This window comes from Malaclemys terrapin, chromosome 7 (assembly GCF_027887155.1).
Source record: "Malaclemys terrapin pileata isolate rMalTer1 chromosome 7, rMalTer1.hap1, whole genome shotgun sequence".
Taxonomy (NCBI): Eukaryota; Metazoa; Chordata; order Testudines; family Emydidae; genus Malaclemys; species Malaclemys terrapin.
Window position 1 is genome coordinate 46,061,995 of NC_071511.1, and position 19,407 is coordinate 46,081,401.

General features: G+C 45.6%; 1 long non-coding RNA gene across 1 annotated transcript; it reads right to left on the bottom strand.

Annotated features, from left to right (window-relative positions):
- Positions 1-1,945: 1,945 nt before the first annotated feature.
- Positions 1,946-19,286, bottom strand: LOC128841290 (uncharacterized). The gene is made up of 3 exons (XR_008445793.1): positions 19,213-19,286; positions 18,033-18,115; positions 1,946-3,063 (listed from the first exon to the last, which is right to left on the bottom strand). It is a non-coding gene; the product is annotated as an uncharacterized LOC128841290 (long non-coding RNA).
- Between the last annotated feature and the right edge of the window lie 121 nt (positions 19,287-19,407).

Here is a 19,407-nt window from a genome sequence, read left to right on the forward strand (position 1 = left end):
GCATGGGGGGAGCCAGCCTATAGGAGCAGCTGCTGAACCTATGCTAATAAAATAGCCAAGGACCTGTTTCCAGGAGTGTGCTCAACCAGATTCACTTTCCACAAAACAGCATATGTTCTTTGTTGCCTTTTTCATGAGCGCAAATTGGGGTTTGGATAATATAAGAATTTTTTTCTCCCCAGACCTTTGTTCAGAATTTAACCACATCCAAAAAGGAAAATATTTTCACTTGTCTTTAAACTACAGTAGATTGCATTTAGTAGCAGCCTTTCAGTTCCCAGCAGAAAGTTGCTATTATTGAAGAGTTGCCAATAAGTGAAAGTTATGTTTGTGGGGCTGCGGCCAGGGAAGAAAGCCCTGGGACGTGTTTGGTCTGCACGTCCTAGCATTTCTTGTCCTGGTGGCAGCCCCACAAACCTGCCTCCTGCTGGGACCTTTCTTCCAAAAAATCTTTGTGAATCCCATTAACATTAGATAAGTTCCTGGTAAAAGTTGCTAATATTAGGACTGCTGTTAAGCAGCATCCACTGTAGGTATGTGTTTGTTTATTGCACCATTTTTCTTTGGGTTTTGGCTAAAAGCAGAAGTTTCAAACATCAGTAGAAAACCAATTCTCGGAGGTTAAGTGCAGAGGACATGGGACTGAAATTCAGGAAACCTGGGGTAAAACTCTGGCTCCAATGTAGTCAATGGGAATTTTGTCACTGTGATAGATTGACACCCTCCACCCCCATACATGCTCTTACATCACTGACTTCAATGGGGCCAGGATTCACCCCTGGTTTCTGTTCTGTTCTGGTGCTGATCTGCAGCGTGACATTGGGAATGTCACTCTACCTCTCTGTGCCCCCATTTCCCCATCTATAATGGTTTAGGAGACTGATACTTACCCACCTTTGTGAAGCATTTTGAAATCTGTGGATGAAAGGTGGTGTACTATAAATGCTGGGAGCAAAATTAGAGGGGCTGGGAATGTTACGAGAGCCTGTTGGCGTGCGATTGCAGACCTAAGATGCCTAGATGTGGTTCAGCTAAACACCCACACTTGGGGTTCCAGTGGAATCTTCAAACTTTTTGCAAAAAGAAGAACAGGAGTACTTGTGGCACCTTAGGCTTGGTCTACACTACCCCCCCCAATTCGAACTAAGGTACGCAACTTCAGCTACGTGAATAACGTAGCTGAAGTCGAAGTACCTTAGTTCGAACTTACCTTGGTCCACACGCGGCAGGCAGGCTCCCCCGTCGACTCCGCGGTACTCCTCTCGCCGAGCTGGAGTACCGCAGTCGACGGCGAGCACTTCCGGGTTCGACTTATCGCGTCCAGACTAGACGCGATAAGTCGAACCCAGAACTTCGATTTCCAGCCGTCGAACTACCTGGTAAGTGTAGCCAAGGCCTTAGAGACTAACAAATTTATTAGAGCATAAGCTTTCGTGGACTACAGCCCACTTCTTCGGATGCATATAGAATGGAACATATATTGAGGAGATATATATACACACATACAGAGAGCATAAACAGGTGGGAGTTGTCTTACCAACTCTGAGAGGCCAATTAATTAAGAGAAAAAAAACTTTTGAAGTGATAATCAAGCTAGCCCAGTACAGACAGTTTGATAAGAAGTGTGAGAATACTTACAAGGGGAGATAGAGTCAATGTTTGTAATGGCTCAGCCATTCCCAGTCCTTATTCAAACCGGAGTTGATTGTGTCTAGTTTGCATATCAATTCTAGCTCAGCAGTCTCTCTTTGGAGTCTGTTTTTGATGTCTTTAGCACTCAGATGCCCAACTCCCAATGGGGTCTAAACCCAGATAAATCCGTTTTACCCTGCATAAAGCTTATGCAGGGCAAACTCATAAATTGTTCGCCCTCTATAACACTGATAGAGAGAGATGCACAGTTGTTTGCTCCCCCAGGTATTAATACATACTCTGAGTGAATTACTAAATAGAAAGTGATTTTATTAAATACAGACAGTAGGATTTAAGTGGTTCAAAGTAGTAACAGACAGAACAAAGTAAGTCACCAAGCAAAATAAAATAAAATGCGCAAATCTATGCCTAATCAAACTGAATACAGATAATCTCACCCTCAGAGATGCTTCAGTAAGTTTTTCTCAGGCTGGACATCTTCCAGGCCTGGGCACAATCCTTTCCCCCGGTACAGCTCTTGTTGCAGCTCAGGTGGTAGCTAGGGGATTCTTCATGATGGCTCCTCTCCCTCTCTCTTCTCTTCCCCCCTTTATATATCTTTTGCATAAGGCGGGAACTCTTTGTCTCTCTGGGTTTCCACCCCCCCTCACTGGAAAAGCACCAGGTTAAAGATGGATTCCAGTTCAGGTGACATGATCACATGTCACTGCAAGACTTCATTACTCACTTGCCAGCACACACATATACAGGAAGACTCACAGGTAAATACAGCCATCTGCAGACAATGGGAGTCATCAAGATTCCAAACCATCATTAATGGTCCACACTTTACACAATTACAATAGGCCCTCAGAGTTACATTTTATATTTCTAGTTTTAGATACAAGAGTGGTACATTTATACAAATCAGATGATCATACTCAGTAGATTATAAGCTTTGTAATGATACCTTACAAGAGACCTTTTGCATGAAGCATATCCCAGTTACGTTACATTCACTTATTACCGTATTTTCTCTAAAACCAGCTCAGTTACATTATATTGACTTATTATCAAGTTTTTATAAAACCATATAGACTGCACAATGTCACAGGGAGATAGAGTCAATGTTTGTAATGGCTCAGCCATTCCCAGTCCTTATTCAAACCGGAGTTGATTGTGTCTAGTTTGCATATCAATTCTAGCTCAGCAGTCTCTCTTTGGAGTCTGTTTTTGAAGTTTTTCTGTATTCTATATGCATCCGAAGAAGTGGGCTGTAGTCCACGAAAGCTTATGTTCTAATAAATTTGTTAGTCTCTAAGGTGCCACAAGTACTCCTGTTCTTCTTTTTGCGGATACAGACTAACACGGCTGTTACTCTGAAACTTTTTGCAGTTTGCCCGATTTTCACCATTCCTCAGTGGCAATCTCCTGTAGTGAAACAAAGTATGATGATAAAAGGGGAAAGTGAGGATGTAAAAGAGCATGTGTTAGAGATTCCTGAGAAGAGAGGCTAAGCCCTTCACAAAAACCCACACGTTGGCTGAAAGCAGAAGCTTGGCTGAAAGAATCATCTGGGGAGGTTTTGGGGTTTGTGGGCAATTGAAAAAATTGTTCCTTGAAGTTTTCTTTCTGCACAATGTTCTACCTCAGCTTGGGTTTAGGAACACTGTGACGGGGTTCCTGGCGTGCAACTTGGACTGTGTCGCCACCGAGCCCTCTGTCCCACCAATCTGGGCTGCCTCTCACACTGTGATGCTGTTGCCAAGCTACAAATCTCTGACAGGTGCTGCACTTTCACAGCCAGCCACAGGCAGGGACACACCCAACTGAGTTACATGCATGCTTCTCCCAGCCACTCATGAACCAACAATAGAGAGGCTCCAGGCACTTCTCCACAGTCTTGCACCCCAGAACTGTACTGTTTTGCACTGGTCAGAAGCCTGACCAGTGTAAGTTCATTACCCAGTCTGCCCCTCCTTCGATGTAGAGTGGACACACACTAGCCTTTGCACTTCAACCAAAAGACACTGTTTTAGGTAAAATATAACAGATTTACTAACTACAGAAAGTTAGATTTTAACTGATTATAGGTAGTAAGCATAGAAATCCAAGTTGGTTACCTAAAAAATAAAAGTAAATCCACAGTCTGAGTTCTATAAACTAAACAGGATTTGAATCAAGCAGTGTGTCACCCTGATAGATGGTACAAACAGGTCATTGATCTTCAATACACAGGCTGGAACTGCCTTCCAGCCCGGGACCACCCTCTCCAGTTCAGTCTTTGTCCTCCAGATGTGTTTCTAGGTGTTGTGGGGGGAGTGAGGCCAAGTCATGATGTCGTTTCCCCTCTTTATAATTTCTTCCAGTTTGTTGGAAAGATGTTTTGCTATGAGGTCAAGCAGTCTCCATTGTCTACGTGCTCTCCCTGAGAAGTTTCCATTGTAGACAGTTCCTGGGATAGTGGATTCTCTTTAATGGGCCATCAGCACATCTGGCTACTCTATTGTTGTACCTGAAAGGCTGGATGTGGCTGTTCCCAACCTCAACATATTTCAGTAACATATGCAGCAATATTTTAACCTCACATACAATGATAGCACATACAATCCAACAGGATATTAATGTTCAACAAATCAAGACTTTTAAAATGATACCTCACAAGACATACTGCATACAAAACATCATAATTATATGACAGTGTTGAATATGGGGGTTCCTGGGTGGAGCTTTGAGTGCCACAAACCTTCTCCTGTAGGATAATCTGAACCTTTAGATGACAGAAAATGGAAGGGTAATGTGAACAGCCAAGCCAGAAAAACTAGCTCCCAGTACAAAAAGGTAAAGAGGTGTTTTTGAGAATGCAGACAAATTTGTTAGGAGACAGAATTAGCTCAGAAATAGACGGGTTGCAAGAAGGAAGCACTGTCCCCATATGTGACTGGGAGAAGAACATGGGGAGTGGAGGAAGAAACAGTATATGGAGCAGGTGGCTGCCTCAGTTCCCCATGACAAATTTTAGTGTCCAGGACAAATACTTTGCTGCCCGTTCCCTCCAAGTATCTAGTACAAAATACTGCAGAGTGCTGAGTGCCTCTCATCTCCCATTGAAGTCAACTGGAGTTGAGGATGCTCAGCACCTCACAGGAGGAGCCTCTTGATGGGTGGGTGGGATTCTGACCCCGAAGATTGTAAAGGGATGGGCAACCAAGAGTTGACCCAGAGGGTGTCAGGAGCATCTCAAGGGAGGCTGGAGAAAAAAGTTGCTCATCTGGCAACAATCTGCTTTTCTCTTGGTTCCTGCTAAAATGTCCATTATGCAGCTCTGCTTAATTTTCACTTCCTTGCGTGCTTTCTCTGTGACTCATGAGCAGACACAAGGTATTTGGTCTCATGCCTGATGCTGGCTTGGCCATAAGACAAATTGCATAAGCAAAGCAGCTTAAAAGTTGCCATTAATGGTTGATACAAGCCAGAGGGAGAGATGCTAAGGGATAAAGTGACTAGGAAAAATTCCACACCTCCCAGGAGGCTTGGGTGGAACCCAAGAATTCTGGTAATAACTTTTCAGGGGGAAGGGTAATCTGGCCTGGTCAGTCTTGCTTTTTGCCACCTCCCTGAGTCATACTGTCTCCATGTTTTCAAAAGCTCTTTCTATTAGAAGCAGAAATTTCATTGGGAGGGAATCCTGGGGGCTGAGCCCAGCATGATCTGATAGAGGCTCCGCCAGTTAACAAACTGCTCTCCTCTTCAACCAAAGGTCCATCTCCCTTACCCCCACTCCCAGGAAGCACACACTTTAGGGCCCAGAGACCTTGGAGCACTTCTCCCTGTTGGAGTGAAGTTCACTCTCAAGGCAGATATCGATTTGATCCTTTGGTTTCTCTACAATTCTTTCCCCTCCATCATATTACTGTGGTTGTGCATGAGTGACGTGGGGAAGCTAGACATTGGTGAGGAGCTCCGGTACCTTCCAGAGCATTGCTTGCCCCTGCTGGCTGCCTCTTTGTAGTACCCTCTCCAGCTGTCAGGCTTTTAGAAACATTCTCCCGTGTTTCTCTGTGATCTCCCCAGTGCCCTCTTCTGCATACTGTAAAGGGAAAGACACAGAACTGAAGCCTAAGTCTCATTTTACGCACACAAAGATGAGCAAGGAGCCAATGAGCACAGCCTATTGAGAGCAGTCGTCACAGCCCTGCATCTCACAGCCCTGTCACCAGCAGTATTAACAGTTACTGAAAGACAAGGAGTGTTCCTCACCAGCTGGAGACTGTCAACTCTAACAGCTCTGAATTTGTCAAGAGAGAATAATTCCCACAACATTATCTCACCTTTGTAGTCTAAGCATTCTAGATACCAAGATGCCAAGATATGGAGACTGGGTGCATTTCTGTCTGCTTGCAAGACGTTCACAGATGAGATTCATGTGTGGTGGGCCTGGATCTGTAATCCTTCGGTAGCAGGGATTTCATTTTAGCTTCATTTGAAAGGTGCTAACAGTTTGCTCTCTTTCAGAATTATTTAATTTTGTTTGCCTCTGTATCAGAAGATACTGCCCCCTCATCCACTTGGCCAAATGGTGCCTATTACCCCGTTCCAGTGTAGTTTAGAAAACCTGCCTGAGCAGCAGTGAGTTTACATGCCATAGGAAAGATCAAGATCCTCTCTTTAAGTGAATGGGAGCAGAGAATCTACTCAATACTTCGAATAGAGAACATTTTCCTCATAGGTAAGAAAAAGTAACCTAGAGGAATTCTCTCTCTCCTAAGAGCTTCTACAAACTTTCACAATGTAGTCGGTACAGCGTCTACCAAGGAGTAGCGAAATCACACTTCTTTAGCGCTCTATCCACTTAACCTTTCTATTTCTTTCTCTTCCTTTGCTGCTCTACTCTCTCTGACAGCTTAAGTTAAACCAGTTTGAGTGTCTTATATTGAAGTACAGATTCAACCAAATTGGATTGTAAACTCTGTTAGTTAAATTGTTGAACTTCTGTATGTAGACAAACCCTTACGTATCCTCCTGGCACCTGCTTCAGTAGCCCAGCAAATAGCAATGGTGAAGACAGAAGGCCCAATTCTCAGTTGTCCTACACTTCGTGTAGCTATTTACACCCAATCAGAATGGTTATTTTTCACATCCCCTTTGCCCTGCCCCTTGGGCAGTTCTTTACATCTGTGCAATGGAGAAGCAGGCACAGAGTCATTAGTATGGCACCTGCTCCACTTGTCTGTTGTGTTAGTGTCGGTTGTCTTTGGCTATGTATATGCCACTCTTTGCCCTTCCAGTGTATTGAGTGTTGTTGTTTTTTAGTTTGCACTTAGCTGATGTTTCCGCTTCTGTACTCACTCCTTATAAAGGTTTAGAAACGGCTTCAGAGTAATCCACAAAGGTCAGAATGTATGTTTGCTCTGAAAACCTGACCCTGCTTCCATTTAAGTAATTGGCAACACTCGATTTCAGTGGTGCGCAGGATCCAGCCAATAGGCAGTACTTTGAGAGGAAACTTTAAGTGAGCTTTAAGAAAAAATATCATTCCCTTTTTATTTTTCCTAAGCCCCGTGCCCACTTTTGCGCATAAGTTCCTGCAGAGTGCCTGAGCACCATGCAGCTGCTTTTCACGCGTGCTGAGCTTCCACAATTACAAGTCTGCTACTACTTGAAGTCAGTGGAAGTTGCCCATGCTCAGCAATCCTGTAACTCATGCTCAGTAGAGCTCAGATTGGGCACCAAACACAACAATTCCCCCAAATCATAGCTACTTGGAAAATATCTCAAGTGTCTTATCCAAAGTCAATGTCAGAGCCAGGAATAAAACTCGCATCTTCTGGCTACTGATTGTGTGCTTTAGCCGCAGGACCAGACTTCATCTGAGACAGAGCAATGGGCTTAGCTAGATCTCCTATTAACACGTTCTTGTATGGCTTTGTTTTCCCACTTTAGGTTGATGAAATAGTCACAAAAATGGTAACTTCTCCTTTGTGGTGCCCAGGGTTCCTCAGATGCTCAGTGCAGAGTAGGCTAATGCAGGCAAGTGGCAACACAATCAATTACAGGACCACGTTCACCAGAGCTGTCCCAGCGACATGATGGCATGGTGTCAGCCCTCACCCCCAAGCTGTTGGAAGAATAGGTGTTCCTGGAGCTACCTGGTCAGTTTTCTCCAATAAAAGGAAACTGGGAGCTATTTGGTAACTAGCCAAGATGTTCATGTTGAAAGAAATAAGGAGGTTTTTAAAATCAACAAATGAGTTTTCCCACACACAAGTGCAGTCTTACCCCCTCAGGATGTGGCATGAGACAACACCCTAGCCTATGAAGGTAAGACTAAATTCCTCTCCTTCTCACGCCTTGAGAGAGTATGACACTCTCCTAGTCTCAGTTGGAGCTTTACTTGTAGAACAGTCAAGGGGAAGCCCTGTGTTGAGTAACCCCAAAGAGAGAATTCCTCTCTTCACCCAGGAGAGGCTGTCCCCCCAGGTGGTGCTGGGCAACCACTGATAGACAGGACATGAGAAGCCAGATTTGAATGCACATTGATTTGAGAGAACCCCTCTTTCCATTCTATCATTCTAATACCCTTTGCATTTGCTGAATGTCACCTCTGTCAGCCCTAGCAGCTGAGGCCACTTTCAGAGGGAGATCACTACAGTGTGATTGCTTGCAGAGAGCCAGGCACCCTGCTGTCCTGGAGAAAAGGTTATGGCTGAAAAGGAGCTCTGCCATCATCAGGAAGGCACGAGACGCTTTGTGCCTCTCCTCCTGTCTCTCCTTCCTTGCAGAACTCAAAGGACTAGCGGACTGGATCTTGCAGCCTTTCCTGAAAGATGAGCCAGCCACAACAGGTTATAAATACCCCTTTTATTGCTCCTGCAGGGGAGGGAACACAGCAACATCCAAACCCAATCCCTTTAGCTTGGCTCAGCATCAAGTGACATGATGCTATCCTTTAGTCATTTCACCTTTTGCTCACAACAGAGGGCCAGATTCCACCATGGCTAGGAGCAGAGTCTGGCCTGGAGGGGCAGATTCTGCCCATAGCTTGCTTGATGTGGAGGGATGGTTGGTAGCAGAATCAGTTCAATCAGGATCCCCGGAACGCTCACAGCATAGGGTGTCTGATTGGACTCAAGAGGTGGACAGAATAGACCAAGGGGGTGGGGGGGTGAGCTGACAAAATGAACTGAGTAAGGGGTGCTAGGCCCACTAAGGTTACCCTGCTCTTCTCATGGATTGGAGGAAACCTGACAACCACCATCCCCAGCAGAGAGTCCCAGTGCCCAGACAAGATACTTGCACTGGATTTGACCCTGAGTGTCCTCTTACCCCTGTGTCTGGCTCGCCAAAGGACTGACTGGAGAAGCTGTCTTACCGCAGAGGCACACTGGTGATTGGTGTTAGGAGACCTGTGATGAGGATGGATGCCCCTGCTGGCAACAGGCATGTCCCAAAAATGACCAGATTTCCTTTTAATATCTTAGGGCAAGTGAAGCTAGGATCACAGGCTTCTCACTGCACTAAAATTATACTGACAAATAGATGCACAGTGGAAGGGGGGGACGTGGCGGTGGAGACCAGGAAGGGTCTGGGTTTGGAGCTGAGGGCGGTGCCTGGCAATGGAGAGGAGATCAGGCACAGCAGAAGTCAACGAAAACAATGTAAGCTTCTGAGATAAACCCCACAAGTCAGGAAATAGAGTCAGGGCTGCCACTCTGTCTTTAACCCTTCCCGTGCTGCCAATGTACATGGAGTGAAATCCTAGCCACCATTGAAATCAGTGGGAGTTTTTCCATTTATTTCAAGAGGCCAGAATTTCACCCATGGCAGGTATCATCCCCCACTCAGATCTTCGCTGTGTAGACAACACAATGCAGCCTTTTGTAGCTCACTGCCAGATGAGGGCCTCACTGGACACATTTCTTCACAGCCAAATGTGATCAAGTTTCCAATTCTCTGTTCTGCACCCAACCCCACCATTTCCCTCATATGTTTACTATCTGCCCTTCTCTTTTACACTACCTTTCGAGTCCCCATTCTGGCTCTACTTCTTGAGCCATAGCAGAAGTTGGGCTATTGCTACTGCCACTTCTCCAGTCTGCACTAGGTTATCTTTCTTACCCATTTATTAATTCTGGATTTCCATGTGAGACAATGGTCTGTTGTTATTATTTAATATTTACATTAGAGGAGAGCCTAGAGGCCCTGATCCCTTTGTGCACAAAGACATATGAAGACATTGGCTCTGCCCTGAAGAGTTTCCAATCTAAGAGGTGTGGGGGAGAAGAACACAATAAAATAAAACCAATTTTTTATCTAAATATGTATATCAGCAATATTTTTTCTAATATTTATTATAATGTGCACATGTAGCAATGCCTGTTACTGAGGTTGCCTAACACTTCCCACTATGATCACTTTTTCCAACTGCTTATAACATTGCCAGACTGTAACCATTGAACCTGAAATGTGTACTGTCACAGATTGATCTGTTGCCTCTCACCCCTTGCTCACAATTTCTCACAATTCTGGGTTGAACGTGTTGCTTCTAGAATGGGTTTAAAGGAGGTTGGCTGTTGGAATGAAAATCACTAATAAGTGATTAGTGACCACCTTGTTTGCTGGACCAGTTCTGATAGATTCTCTGTAAGGAAGAATTTGGAGGGCTGCTGCTATGTTATCTGCATAATTCCTCAAAATGTGGATGCTCTTTCTTTTTACACTTGTGTCTGCTAGTGATTATTGACATCTTGTTGGGAGGTCTGGCTGGAACATATCAGACCCTGCCCCATCCTGTGACATCACACCTACCACAAGAGCAGAGAACAACCCATAGGGGCTGTACTTAGCGGTGTTTTGCTTGTTGTATTTAATGGTCTCTTATGTTTCCTGTGTTGTATCTCTAAGAATATCAAACAATCTTAAAAACAACCAATCACATGAGAATACCCCATTTCCTGAGTCCCGGTAGGCTGTCACCAGCAAGGCTCCATGGTTATTTAACATGGTGCATGCTGGGACATTGTAGTGAACCAGGAGCTAGTGAGTGGTCTATAGCGCATTTTAAATGGCTGAGGCTGGAATCTATGAATCACATGACAAATGGCCCTGTTTGTCTGGTGTGGGATGCCAAATGTCCATCTTACACTTGCTGCTTGAGTCATTCAGAATCTAATGGTATGTTAGAGAGAGAAATCAGATGTATGTCTCCATTAAGAGCACATAAAGTAACCTGGGGCTGATTCTCATTTGCATTAAGGCTGCATCACACCCCTCTGTCAGGTCACAAATTAAATTTGTACCCACTTTACGGTGCAACCTTTGCATTGCCAGAGCAGCGTAAAAGGGCCTTAATGTAAACAGGAATCAGGCTGAACATCATAGTGATTGAACTGGGGCATTAATGTGCTAATAAGATGGAGCTGTGACAGCCCAGGGGCTATGTCTGTGTCAACTTATGAATTTCATTTTTATTTTGTGAATGTCTGTTGTATTTCAGCCTCTATTTTGACTGTTATATTTAGTGGACTTTGAGCATTCATGCTGTAGTTGGAACTTGACCCCTAGTGCAGAGACTGTGCCTGGAAAGTGGTGACAGAGCAATCCAGAGCATCAACGTCAACAACTCTTCTGTACTGAGCAGTGGGGTTTCAACTGGCAGGGCTGCTGACTTTGAATGACTCTTCCCAGAAGTTTGGTCGTGGGATTGTGGGGTTGGTGCATGGAAAATCCCCTGCAAGGCCAGAGAAGAATGAGGACAGAAAAGGTGTCAGAAGCTGAGAAGAGGCATACTTCCTCAGCAAAACGAGCCATCTTACCACCAGAAACAGAAGACCTAGCTGGAGGAAGTGAAGGCAGGAAGGCCTTGCCCCTCCCCCCATTAAAGGATCTACCAAACCCAAAGACTCACAAAAGATCAGACCAAGGATATTAAATTCAAGAATGTGTTGTTTTCTACAGATCTGTAACTCTTCTGAGCAATCTAAGACTAAAGTGTGTGTGTTTAGGAAATTCCTTTGCTAAGCCTGTGTTTCCTAGGGCTACCATATGTCCAGATTTCCCCGGACATGTCCGGCTTTTCAGTATATAAATAGCCGTCCGGGGGGGGATTTTTAAAAATCTAAAAATGTCTGGGATTTCCCCCCGGTCAGCTATTTATAGACAGAAAAGCGGCGGCCAAGTGCCGCTGGGCACCCAAGGCCCCTTCCCGGCTCCCCCCATCCCCTGCAGCCTTACCACGCTGTCCGGCCCCGCAGCTGTCTTCCCCCTCCTCCACTCCCCTGAACGCTCCGCCCACCTGCTCCTCCCCCTCCCCTACTTCCCGGGAAGTCTGAAAAGAAGCAGGGGCAAGCGGGAGGCAGCAGCAGGTAAGCTGGGGCGGGGGGGCGCGAGGAGGAGAGCTCCGGGGAGGCGCGGCCCTGACCAAGCAGCTCCCTCTGGCCTGGGCCGAGCGGCGCCCAGTGGCTCCGGCCCCGGTTCTGGCCCCAATGGCTCTGGCCCCGGTTCCGGCCGAGCGAGCCAGCTCGGCGCCAGCCAAGCACCCCCAGCCTGGCTCGGGCCCCAGCAGCGCCGGCTCGGGCCCCAGCAGTGCCAGCCCCGGCTCCGGCGGCTTCGGCCCAGCTCTGACCCCAGCAGCACCGGTCCCGGCTCCAGCGGCTCCGGCCCGGGCCCCAGCAGCACCGGCCCTGGTTCCGGTCGAGCACACCGGCTGAGCACCTCCGGCCAGCCCCAAGCCCCGCAACCCCGGCCGGAGTGCAGCCCGATTCCTGGGCTCTTTAAAGCCGGCCCTGGTCAGGGGACAGGTGGGGGGAGGTTGGATGGGTCGAGAGTTGCGGGGGGAGGGCTGTCAGGGGAGCAGGGGTGTGGAGAGGGGTTGGGACAGTCAGGGACAGGGAGCAGGGGGGGTTAGATGGGTTTGGGGTTCTGGGGGGGCTGTCGGGGGCAGGGGTGTGGAGAGGGGTTGGGACAGTCAGGGACAGTCAGGGACAGGGAGCAGGGGGGGTTAGATGGGTCGGGGGACAGGGGTGTGGAGAGGGGGCAGTCAGGGGACAAGGAGCGGGGGGGTTGGGAGTTCTGAGGGGGGCAATCGGGGTGGGAAGTGGGAGGGAGTGGATGGGGGTGAGGCTAGAGCGGGGCTCTTCCCCCCGTCCCCAGTGTCCTCTTTTTTGCTTGTGGAAATATGGTAACCCTAGTGTTTCCTGGCTTTACTGAAGGGATTAGTTGAGAAAAATATAGCTCGTATAGCCAGGTGAACACTGGAAGGAACATGCCTAAGCAACTGGAGGCTGAGGAGGGCTGAGATACTGGTTCCAGGATCTTAGCAGCTGGGCTGCGGGGTCCCACTATCCAAGAAGGGTCTCAGACACTGGGCTGTGTATCTGGGCGCTTGCCTGCGAGACCCAGAGCTAGGGATAATGACCAGTCACTTAACAGCACTTCAGCTTCAGCAGTTGCCATCACAGATTGGAGTCCGCACAAAGAGATACAGACTGATCCAGGTGATAATAGAGGCTATACTAAGTTTGTTGAACTGTATTCCTAACTCTTCCTATGGTAGTCCCATCATGTATAAAGAGCCAAGGAGTGAAAAGCGTAGAATTGTGCATAACTTTCTTTTTTTTTAAAGTTGTGGTTAATTGCACAACATTCCGAAACACTACGAGTGCAGAAATAACTTCCCCCTGCATCCAACTTTTCCTGCTGCTTTATTATGTCAATATGTATGAATAAACTGTGAGCTTGACAGGATGGCAGTGTCAACATGGGAGACTTTTTGCTTTGTCTGTCTTTAGATCATGTGTTTAATAAAAATAGTCTTGCTGGCTGATGTGTGCTAAAAATGGGATTTTGAATGCACTTACCATTGGCTTAACTCTAATCCCAGTGAAATCAGTGATAAAACTCCCCTTCATTTCCATGGGAGCAAAGTTAGACCAAAACTGACTGCTTTTGAAAAATGTAACCCCAAAGTAATATAAAAATGTTCATTTTGATAGATATAAGAAGGGAAGGTCCTTATTAGACCAAGTTAAAAATGCCATTTTTTCCCTTGCAAAAAAACTGAAAACAAATCAACCAAAAAACCCCCCCCGAAAATTTTACATTTTGATCATTTTTATTTTTCATTTCGTAGCTCTGCTCCTCATTAATTGTGTGTCGCTCTAGCAGCATAGTAGGCACTATGAGTGCCTAATACGTGTGAGTTAGTTACTGTGGAATAATAGATCAGCAGTTCTCAAACTGTGGGTTGGGACCCTAAGTGGGTCATGACCCTGTTTTAATGGGGTCACCAGGGCTGGTTTAAATTTGCTGGGATGGCGGGGCTCAGGTTACAGGTCCCATGCCTAGGGCTGAAGCTCTTGGGCTTAGGCTTTGGCCCCCCACACCAGGGGTGGCGGGGTTTGGACAGGCTCAGGCTTCCGTCTCCCCTCCTGGGGTTGCGTAGTAATTTTTGTTGTCAGAAGGGGGCCGTGATGCAATGAAGTTTGGGAACCCCTGGAATAGATCCTTCAGAGAGGAGCTAAAAGTTATATAGTCTCTGTGCTTCACTACCCATTTCAGAGTGGCAATGGTTAGTTAAGATAAGATCTCCACTCTATTTTTTTTAATCTAATAAGAGGTACAAGAGAGTGGAAAATACTAGTCTTTTGTACTTTAAATAACAAAAATTGAGCCAGTCACATGACAGGCACGAACAGGATCAAATTACAACAGAGATGTAAAAAGTCAGCAGCTCTGAGAGTATTGGGAAAAGCAAAATCTCTGTAAAAGTAAATATGGGTTAGGGTTTCAAGGCAATGTGCCAAATTCACCCCCTAGCGTATTCACTGTGTGCTATGGAGTCCAAATAAAAACCGATATTCTCTCTCTTGAATGATAGCCCCGGATTTCCAAGTTAAGCATATTCTGGTCAGAAGGGGGATCCCACACAGGTTGCAAATAATACCACATGTATCTGTGCTAGAATGTGGATTTCTGAGCTCTTTTTTTTTTTCTTTTTCTTCTTGCAGATGAACAGCTCTTGTGACTGCAGCCCTCTATCTATCCCCGCAAAGTAAGTATAGCATGAGCAGCAACAGTCCAGGCGTGTCTGCACCACATTGCCGAGGTGCCTTGAACCTTCAGGAATCTTCTCTAGGGCAGTGGTTCTCAATCTTTCCAGACTATCGTACCCCTTTTAGGAGTCTGATTTGTCTTGCTTACAAAATCAGACATAAAAATACAAAAGTGTCACAGCACATTACTACTGAAAACTTGCTGACTTTCTCATGTTTACCATATAATTATACAATAAATCAATTGGAATATAAATATTGTACTTACAATTCAGTGTATAGTATATAGAGCAGTATTAAGTCATTTTCTGTATGAAATTTTAGTTTATACTGACTTCGCTAGTGCTTTTTATGCCACCTGTTGTAAAACTAGGCAAATATCTAGATAAGTTGATGTATCCCCTGGAAGACCTCTGCATACCTCCAAGGGTACATGTACCCCTGGTTGAGAACCACTGCTTTAGGAGACAGAGTGTTATTCACTTTCCAAGTCCATTCGGTCTTCTGCCTTCCTACTGAGTTTGCCAACAATGATTTGACTGGTCCACTTTTGTAATGCTGGCTTCTGTCCACAAGAAAATGGATACCCTAGTGGAAATTCACATAGGTTCTTTTTGAATTGTTCATTTGGCTTCCATTGAACAATTCAGTGGAAGACAAACAGGCCCATTTAGCTTGTTCAAAACCTGTTTGGCCACCTGGAAAAGGAGCTTTTTTAACTGGACTATCCTCTAGGGCTGAGACCAGCTCCTTTCAGAGAGGTCACTGGGTAGCCATTAGATGGCAAATTAGGTGGCATTAAATGTCACCATAAACTGAGGCCAGATTTGTTCTGGTGCTCTACAAGTGAGTGTGCTCTGTGACTGATTATCAATCAACCAAACTCATCTAGCCTCCCTGATAGGCAGCAGATGGTAAACCTGATGAGTGAAGTAAGGAGGATTGGGCATTTCACCCTAATTTTCCAGGACATTCATAATGGTCAGTTGACCACTCTCTGCCACCACATGCCATCCAGAGAATCCTTCTATGTTCTCCAGCTATTGTTCATGCCAGGGAGCTGTACAAGTACAAATACAGGCAGACCACCACCAACGGTATTTTTACAGGTTTCTAAAATTATCCTTTTCCTCTACCTCCAAGCCCTCTACAATTGCCCATGGGGTATTAAAGCCCCTTAGCTTTATCTGCAGAGGGAGTTAAAAAACAGTCTAACAAAAATACCTCTCTCAAATATTTCTAAACTAGCTCATTTGTAAAATGTGGTATATGCACACAATGTGGTAGAGTGGGATAAAGGTTGTCTCAGCATTCGTTTGGGATGATTTGCATAACGCATTCTCTTGTGGCTTTGATGTTTGTGAGTAATGCAGCCATCCTAAACTTGTGCTAATAAGTCTCTGACTGGACGCTACAGCACCACGTACTGTATAAATCTTCAAGGGCTTACATTTAAATTGAAGCCGGTTAAGGAAGACAGAGCTAAATTTATCACTAAGGCTTTTAAGTGTTTCTCTCTATTTCTCTTCCGCTTAATAGGTTTTTTTTTCAAATGTGTTTGCATTAAGTGATTCATTCTGGAATGACCCATCCTGTTTGGAGAAGAACAGGAACTGAATGGGTTCTGGGTGCAGCTTCTGAGAGGAAAAGTACCTGGTCAGGGTGCTCCTGGAAACAATGCTGAGTGTAGCTCCTGAGAGGACAGAAGCAAGGGCGTATAGCTCCAGACCAGTGGGCTAAGCATGTGCTGTTTCAGAACTCTTGCTTTTTGCATGGAGCCCTCTGAAGCACATGCACTGGGTTTACACTGAATGATCTTGCGCTAAATGTGGTCTGTAAGCACAATCCTCTCCTTCCCTGTTCTATTACATGAAAGTCTCACTGTGTTTCATCCTAAATTAAAGAGGCAGAAAAGATGTAAAATATCTAATTATATATTCACAGACTGAGGCTTTTTATGACTGTTGCATAAAGCAAACAATGAAGCACCCTAGGAGCTTGGCAGCAGCTGAGACAGACACCTCTCCTGGTGCTCGTTCTTGCTGAGTGTCTTTTATGGTGAGCTGAGTCAACAGGATTCATACCAAGTGTACCAAGAGAGCTCCCAGGAGCCTCCTAGTATGTATACCAGGGGTGACTGCATTATCTTGCTCTAACAAGATTCCTGCTGGTGGAGCTGGAACTGCACCCACTCAACTGCTGTTTAAACAGCGGCACCTGCTCTGTGTTTCTGTCCCACCTGAGGCCTCCATAGGTGGGAGGTTTAGAAAAGAGGCTCGGCACCTCAATTGTGAGCAGTGCTAAGAACAGGTCACATTCCCACTGGAGGAGAGTATTCGAGGGCTGCCTGTGTTACGGGGTAGAATAGAGAACCCAGTGCAAAGCAAAGAGAGACGTGGCTGGCATAGTCCCCCAGCTGATACCAATTGGTATATCTAGGTTTTTATACTGTTCTCACCACCCTAGTATCAGTGTAGAGAAACTTTCATCTTGTTCTAAAGAGGCTGAGTAACAAGTTGAGGGAGAGAAGTCTGCAGAGAATCACATGGGCCAGTTGGCCATGCTTTTCAAAAAGAGAGGCTTACATTTAGGCTCCTAGAGTAAAATTCACCAAGAGCCCAACTTACTTAGGAGCCTTTCAGTGGGACATAGGCTCCTGAGTCAGTTAGGTGCTTTGGAAATTTTTACCCCCTAACTAAGTTTTCAGAAGTGCTGAGTACTCACTGGGTGTGTCTACACAGCCAGGTGTCGTGACCCTCCAAGTCTAGATCGACAGACTGAGGCTTGCAGTAAAAATAGCTGTGTAGACAACTCTTTTAAATTGCGGCTCAGGCGGAGCTTCGGTTCTGAAGCCTATGGTGAGGGATGCCACCCCCCATCCTGGGCTTCAGAACCTGAGCTCCAGTCTGACCCACAACATCCATACAGCTATATTTAATGCCATAGCACGATCTCAAGTCTCAGGAGAGAATTTTTGCTCTGTACATGTTCACAAAGGTCACTTCAACCAACACTGAACACAGTCACCATTGGGCTAGAAAAATCATTACAGTAATGTTACTGTCAAGCTAACTAGAGTGGCTTATTACCATGAGTGCCAAGCTCAGCACAGACTGTTAAGAAACAGGGTACAAACCCCAAACTGGTTGTGTGTTCTACATTTAGGTTTCACCAATGAAGTATCAAGTGTGAACTCCTCAAGCACTACAACAGCTGTTAACATGGAGTCACAGACAGTCCCTTTTGGCACTCGGGTCTCTCTAGCCACCTATGCAAACTTGCCTTTGTGATAGATGGTCCGTTACACCAAAAATGACAACAATATTCAGGTTACTCCCAGTCACTTACCCCAGGTCAGTTGTACCTTATCTCTCTCCACAAAGACAGCACCTGTAGCCAATCCTCTAATAAACCAACTAAAGATTTGTTAACTAGGAAAAAGAAATGAGAGTTAATTACAAAGTTAAAGCAGGTAAACATATATACACATACAAATGAGTTACAATCTTAGGTTTCAAAAGGCAATAGAAGCTGCTGTAATATGCAAACTCTATATGTCCCTTACAGCTAACCCAAGCTGAGTGGCTTGGGGATCCCTTGCTTATGCTTAGAAATATTGCCTTCTCCAAATTCCACAGTGATACGGTTCCGTCTGGTCAGGGACTTTTATTCCCATCTCCCAGAGCTCTCACAGATGCAGCAAGTGTTGGTGCCTGCCTCCTTTTCATGGGTGTGCGGGGGTGGGAGCGCAATCTTCACTGCCGTTGTCCTTTGATGTTTAGTGAAACATCAAAGGTCAACGGCAGTGAAGATTGCGCTCCCATCCCCGCACACCCAATGGCTCATTGGGTTTCAGTTGGCCTTCTTGTGTGCATGACCAGCACTTTACATTAGTTAACACTTCTTTCCTGTTTGGTGAGCTACACAATTACAGAGCTTTATAAAGCAAACACTCCATATAACTTCATACCATGGGCTACAGATGTTATAAGTGAGATCAATATATGCAGCATCCTACAAGCATTTCATCAAATCTAAACACTCAACATATTCTTAGCAAATTAACATCTATGCTAACAATGCTAGCACACAGGTGAGCCAGACTGGTTTCTAGCTATAATAATAATTAATAATTAATGGAGATATCCCATCTCCTAGAACTGGAAGGGACCTTGCAAGGTCATCGAGTCCAGCCCCCTGCCTTCACTAGCAGGACCAAGTACTGATTTTGCCCCAGATCCCCAAGTGGCCCCCTCAAGGATTGAACTCACAACCCTGGGTTTAGCAGGCCAATGCTCAAACCACTGAGCTATCCCTCCCCCACACTTTTATCAGTGTTCAGTGTAGGGTGACCAGACAGCAAGTGTGAAAAATCGGGACGGGGGTGGGGGTAATAGGAGTCTATATAAAAAAAAGACCCAAAAATCAGGACTGTCCCTATAAAATCAGGACATCTGGTCACCCTAGTTCAGTGAGGCCTGGGGGCCTTGGCATGAGTTGGTGGCTGGTCTGTCGGCATCATAGTTACCTAGAGGTTTAGGAGAGGAAATGAAGATCCGTACATCGAAACTGCATCATGACCGAGAGGGCCTGGGATCTCAGGAGACCCACTCAGATGGGAAAGCCTGAGCATTAGCTATAAATACTCAAAAATATGACTGACTACCATGACATAACATTAAAAGGACATGCTGTGCCTGCCAGTTTACAGTACAATCCGTCC